Source organism: Bidens hawaiensis, unplaced genomic scaffold, assembly GCF_021521415.1.
Source record: "Bidens hawaiensis isolate Kalapana, Puna unplaced genomic scaffold, B.hawaiensis_p1.1 tig00015193_1, whole genome shotgun sequence".
NCBI lineage: Eukaryota > Viridiplantae > Streptophyta > Magnoliopsida > Asterales > Asteraceae > Bidens > Bidens hawaiensis.
In genome coordinates this window covers 271,677-278,632 of record NW_027492348.1, presented here as the reverse complement: position 1 = coordinate 278,632, position 6,956 = coordinate 271,677, and positions in this window count along the sequence as shown.

The window sequence follows — 6,956 nt, the reverse complement described above, 5'->3', positions numbered from 1 at the left end:
ACCGGTGTTGGAATTCCTTTCTTTATTGACAAAGTTGTTAGAGAGGGTGGGTAGAAGCTCAACAAAATGCTACAGACAGTCAGAAGAACTCAATATCAATATATGTACTAGCCAAAGCCAAGTTGTCCGACAAGCAAATGAAAAGGTATTTGAATTTGAAGACTGCAAAGGTCGGTATAATGTTGTGAGTGTATGAACCACAGTTAAAAGTCTGCATAGTGAAATGGGAGAACGATATTCAGTATTTGATAGATTCACTGATATTCTTAAAACATCGAGATGGGATGTGCGGACATTAGCATATTGACCCTTCAAAAACCGGGATAATGTTGAATTGCTGAAATGATTTTATAGTCATCTTGTTTATGACGTTGAGCAAGTATTCAAATTCTTTAAAATGCAGGTTCCTACAAGATACACAAGCATCAAAGAGACAAACCCACGAACCATATTATTGAAATTGATTCTCAAAGTCAAGTCGCCTCGCGGTTATGAAGAAAACTACTTTGAAGATAGTGCCACAAAATTTCTACAAGGAATTGAAGAGGTGTTACTATGATGAAAAGACCGGGGAAGTAGTTAATGTGTTGGGATCAAGAGTTAATATGAAGTTTTTTCGAGTATTTGATCCATGTGCTATTCAAGGATTAAATCAGGTGGTTGCATAGCAAAGACAATGAGTTGGCTATATAGTTTCAGCATGTTGTTAGAGTATGTTTTGCTTTTGGTATTCATACAAGGTGAACGTGGAAGACCAAAAGGACGTGAGGAGAAAAGACAAAGCTTAATAAAAGGGGGAGTTTGTAGATGCATTTATGTTTCGTCTTCGTTTTTGTAATCTAGATTTGGTCATTGTTATAAGTTTATGGGTTGATCTTATAATTATGTAAAGGCCATACGCCTGACTTGTAGGCAAAAGGACCTTAGTTTTGCCCATAGGCTTTGTTTTTAAGCGTATGATGGTTTTGTAAGGCCGTGCGCCTGGTCAGTAGGTGAATGGCCCATCCGTTTTTTATGATATGCCATTAACTTGGTCTGTAATATGACTAGGAAAATGGAGTCCATTCCCTAGGGAATGTTAGCAAATGGACCGTCGCCTTTATATAGCCTGTAAATTATTCGGTTAATTAGTGAATAATCTTGTTTATATAATCCTTAACTGTTGATCCTTGGAAAGAACTGATGACCAAATACCAAACAACTAATGGTTCAAACATCAGTTGTTTTCCATTAATGTGTTTTGAAAAACTATTGCTTTAAAACATTTAATCTTGCAAAACTACTGATAGGAAAACAATAAAGACACAACAATTGATTTATCAAAAGAAAATCCAAACAACTGAAGTCTAACAATTGATGGTTCAAACATCAGTTGTTTATCAAATATCAATAGTTAGCATAGGATTCTATTTAGTCAGTTGTTTTTATTCACTAATCAATAGTTTGTAATCATTTTTGTTTGATGTCACTTTCACCTTTTGGCTCATTAGTTGTTTTATACTTGTATATAATTAAGAAGAGAGTCTTTTCTTCATTAAAACTTTTTTACATCACAATACTCACCTGAATGGTGTACTTTCGTAATAGAATATTCAGTGTGAATGGTGAGCTAAGTTTTGGGGGGGGGGGGGGGCGTAATAGATTGTAATCATTTTACTATAGTTAACCCATAATTTTTCTTCCATATGAAACCTATTAACTCGGTTTATGATTTCCGCCGTTTATGTTGCTTGTTTCATAGACTAATTGAATTATAATTCATATATGATTTCAATTAATGTGATACTAATTCGTTTAAAGGATTAGATCAGTTGTTTACTGTTCTATTGGTTTGGATTAAAGGTATAGGATCCTAACAATTGGTATCAAAGCCATGGATATCTGAATTTGACGTAATAATCAATTCAATAACAAATATTTAAGCTCAATTTGATAATTGCAGTTGTTGATTTCAAAATGATCTAAATATATATCTATAAAACTCTGTTGTTAGTGAAAAACTAGTTGAAGTGAGAATCATGTCGGTTGTATAAGATCCTCACAACACTGTTTCAACCTCCAAACCGCCCATGTTATTTCGAGGTCGATACAACATCCGGGCTCAACGTATGCTCCACCATCTGTGCAACCAAAACATTGGTTGTCGGAGATATGTAGTTCATGGACCTCATGTTCCTGAAGCGATTGATCCATTGGATGGAAAGAAGATTATTAAGAAGTTCCTAAGGATTATTCTGATCAAAATCTACAAAAAATTGAATTGGATGCCAAGGCACATGATATACTTACCATGTCAATTCCAAATGAAATTTTAGTTGGATTGATTCATCACATATTTTCTAAGGCTTTGTGGGATGCACTGAAAGAACAATAGGGTGGAACCCCACAAGTCTTCGAGAATACTCGTGAAATTTTTAGGCAGCGGTATGAAGCATTTTATCATTTAAGAGGATAGAGTTTAACTCAACAATATGAACAATTCACAACTCTAATCGGTGAATTAAGAATGTTTTATGTTACTTTTACAAACTTTGTTATCATCTTAACATCTCTAACAAATTTCCAAGATCTGTGTCTAACTACTCTCCATGTTATGTTACATACAATTGAAAGAAAGAGAAGTCAAAAGAAGATGTTGATCTCTACTGGTAAATCAGCTTATGATTTTACTATTGGATCAACACTTTTATGTCAAAAGACTCAATCTGTCCAAATTGTTGACCAAGGTTATGACTATCACATACACATAGCAACTGGTATGTGTATCAAAATTTAACAGATAAGTATTTGTTGTTCAAGATAATTATCCGGATGTGCCTGACAATCTATCATTCATTATTGAAGCTTTGCAACACATAGATCGAATTGATCTGGAGGAAATGGAGATTCCGAACTTCTTGGAGTTATTGACAATCAAGACAAACAAGTTTTACAAAAGGACAGGAAGAATTCCATGGAATCAATAATAGGACAAAGTGGGTTATTTTAAAGCGAAAATGACATGTCATAAATGTGGAAGACTAGGACACTATGCACGGGAATGAAAAACTCAGTCATAACCTAGTCCCTATCATGTCCAAATTTTAATAACATATCCATGTTCACCACTCCATCCACACTTACAACAACAATCATTCCACAAATCATTTTTGGTCAAACCTCAACAATGCCCAATACTGGTCCTCAGTATCAGTATAAGTATTCACCCATGCCTCAACCAATGCACCAGATGCAATTTTTTCAACCTACTTTCATGCAAACCATAAACACACAAGTTCAGCCTGCCTAAGTTGCCACACCTGGATCATCTTCATCTAGTCACGACAACACTAAGAGAAATTTCTTCATACATGAACTTGTTAATTGGAGTAGCATGCCTAAAAAAATGAGTACCAAAGATCTAGCTCTCGCGGTTATAGATGAAGATCATCTTGAGAAAAGGAGATGGAGAATGATTTCAACACTGAAATTCTTTAGGTGCTGAAATTCTATTGTTGATGAGGTAACACCTAAGATTTGTCAAAAGTTGGGTTCTAATCATTGCATTTTCAAACATTAAACTTGCAAACACAAAACTGTAAGTGCATGATTTGGTGTACGTAGCCGATCGAATAAGTTGGTGATAGTTTAGTCTATATATTTGTTGTAATATGGCCATTCGCTATGGATTGTATAGAAAATGTATCCATTCGTTATATACTAGACTATTCGTTAAGTTAGGAGCCCATTCGTTATGCAATATAATGAATGATGGCTTATCTATTAAGGTATTACCCATTTGTTATGGAGACATAACGAATTAGGTTAATCTAACGAATGGGAGCTGATGACCTATATACAGGCAACTACTGTTCACAATTAGGTAGATATCCGAGCTTAATTTATAAGGGTACCGTTACCATGCCGGATTCTCTCTAGGATTAAGTTATCCACTATAATGTAATCAGAATTAACGTATTCATCAATAATGTATTTGTTTAAAGTATCTTGTCATGTGTACATATCATGTTCTGCAATGTGATCTTATTCGTACAACGTCAAATAACGTTTTATCAGAAACTGATAAAACAAGTTGCTGAACTTTAATCAGCAGATTGGAAATCAAAAGTTGACTTAAAGGTCAAATTAAATGAGAAAGAAAAATGAAATTTTGAAATTAAAACATGTTTTTCCATATGAAAATGCATATGCATAAAATTTGTTTAAAAGGAACAATGAATGCAGCAAAACATTAGAACAAACTCAAGTAAAATTTGGTAAATGAATTGAATCAAGTAAAGGACCTCAAATGCTGCTAATGAAGCAATCAAACAACAATGTTAAATTTGGTATCGGATAAAATCAAACTGAGCCACCTCAAAGTTACACGCCTATTACCCCTTAAAATTATGTTGATGAACTTGATGAGAAAGCAATATTTCAAAAAAAAATTCCATCGGTTGTTTTACCAAATGTTGTTCCATTAAAACTTGCTAATCTAGATGACATGGGAAACTGTTATCAAACAAATGATGAATCAAAAGGGTTTTAAATAATTTCATTTGATGAAATTAGTGATAAAAAATTAGTTGTTGATCAAAACTCATCACAAGGTTCTCAAAACTTTGATTATTCAGCCAAATTCTTATTCCATGATGGAATTGGAAATTTGTATCAAATAATTGATTCACTCACTGAAAATAAAGAGGTTACAATCATAGTTCTGGATAGTCAAAAGTCAAGTGTTGACCTAAATTCTTATGAACTTTTAAAAAACAACTGATATTTTAATCAAAACAAATAGCTAATATCCTTAGATCATTAGTAGTTTCAAAGAGAATTTAATCTGATAGACAAGTGGCAACTGCACCTGCATTTGTTGCTAGATCAGTTGTTACAAATATCAAGGGAAATGGTTCAGAGCTACAAACTGAAATCCATCCAACTTCTGTACCAGGATACATGTCACCAGGAACAGTATTTGTTGATAAATTGGGTGTGACTGAGAAAAAGAAAACCAAAAATGGATAAAAGAAACCTTTTTTTTTTCTAAATCCATTTGATGTATGAAAGAAAAACAATCATCTAACTGAAGATTGTAAAATTTTTAAAAGTAGTTCATCATAATAAAACAACTATGACTCCTTATGTTTTAATAAAAAGTCAAAGTTGTAAGGCCCCGTTACCGGTGCCCTACTTTGGACGTTGGATTTACTCATAAACATAGTTCTAAATATCAGAGTTAATAAAAACATTCGCGGAATATTAAAAACATTCAAACCATTTCATTACATAACCACATTTCTTGTCTTAACGATCATTTCGAATCATATAACATAAAAATTGTCTTTAAAATAACATAACATTTCCTTGAGATGCCAGCTTCTTCAAATCCATACCATGTGTCTCCCCTTATGCAAGCTGCCTCAATCTACTCACCTGCGTGCATACTAAAAGTCAGCTACGCTGAATGAGTTATAGTTAATCGCATAACTTACTTTACAAACACATATGCGCTCCCGAAGGTACGCATTACATACATAACCTTTACTTCATTTATCCATACACAGATATAGCTAACCATATGTTATAAAGGGCATTTCACCCTACATACCTCGGATATTATTAGGGTCTGGTCTCCCTTCATCCTCGGATATTATTAGGGTCCAGTCTCCCTTCATCCTCGGATATTATTAGTGTCCGGTCACCCTTTTCTTCCATTCCTTCCTACCATACCTTTCTATATATATAATGGTAAGTTTCATACATACATACATCATTCATTCTTCATATACAACAATTTAATCATCATACCTTTACCTGGCAGTACATGCAATATCCGAAGATCGTTCATGTTCCGACAAGCAGTAAATCATACCTTTCACATAAAATATATATGGCACACACATATCACTTAGGATAAGTGTATTAATGATTCACATCGAGTATACACACAGCCTTAAAAACATAACAAGGAATGGAGCCAGAAACTAACCTGAACTCTGATACGTTCACCGTCCATTGTTATTCCCTTCTTGAGCTGTGCACGACTAACTATATAACAATTATACGTATCAATAAACTATCACAACACACATTGTCTTTCTAGTTTAATTATTACCCTCAACGAACGGGGGTCTAGGGGCGGCAGCCCCTAGCAGGGTCCAAGGGGCAGAGCCCCTGGTTCTAAACGAATTGGGTTCATAACGAAATGGACTTCTTAACGAATCAGTCCATAGCGAACCAGTCCATATAACGAATTAGTCCATCTAATTCGTTATCTCTTCTAACGAACTGGCTATAACGAATCAAGGGTGATTCATTATCTTTTCCCTTTAACGAATTGAACACGAACTGAAGCTAGTTCGCTATGTTTTCTGTAACAAATTACATGGCGAATCACCCCTAATTCGTTAACTCCCCGTTAAGCAATTAGGGTTAGGTCAGAGAATGTCAGGAACATTCTCTGACATTCCCCTTTTACCTCGTACCATTTCAGGCTCCGTCAACGGAAAACCGCGTATTCGCCGAAAAAAACGAGTTTTAACTCGTTTTTCACCGTTTTTCGTCCTGTTCGATCCAGATCTAAGCTAGGGTAACCCCTAAGCCCATCTTAGGTTAGGTTTATACCCAATTCCACCCGGATCTCGTGACTTAAATGGTTTAACGGTATCGGCTAGTCGTTTCGCAACTAGATCTAACGGGTTTGAGCTCATCCAATATCATACTAACATTACCTTGGATCGGGATTGGTTTTCCTTGGTGGTTTCGGCTATAGAGAGAGAGCTTAAGTGTGTGTTTTGGTGGTGTATGGAATATGTGTAGAAACGAATATCTCGACTTATGGGCTTCGTCTAAGATTCGACCTCTGAGATCTCCATGGCGTGGAATCCACATACAGTCAAACCTAGTCTTAACTCCATGCGTGTTTTCCACCAACTCGTCTTGCTGACCGAAAATTCTTTCTTTCTTCACTA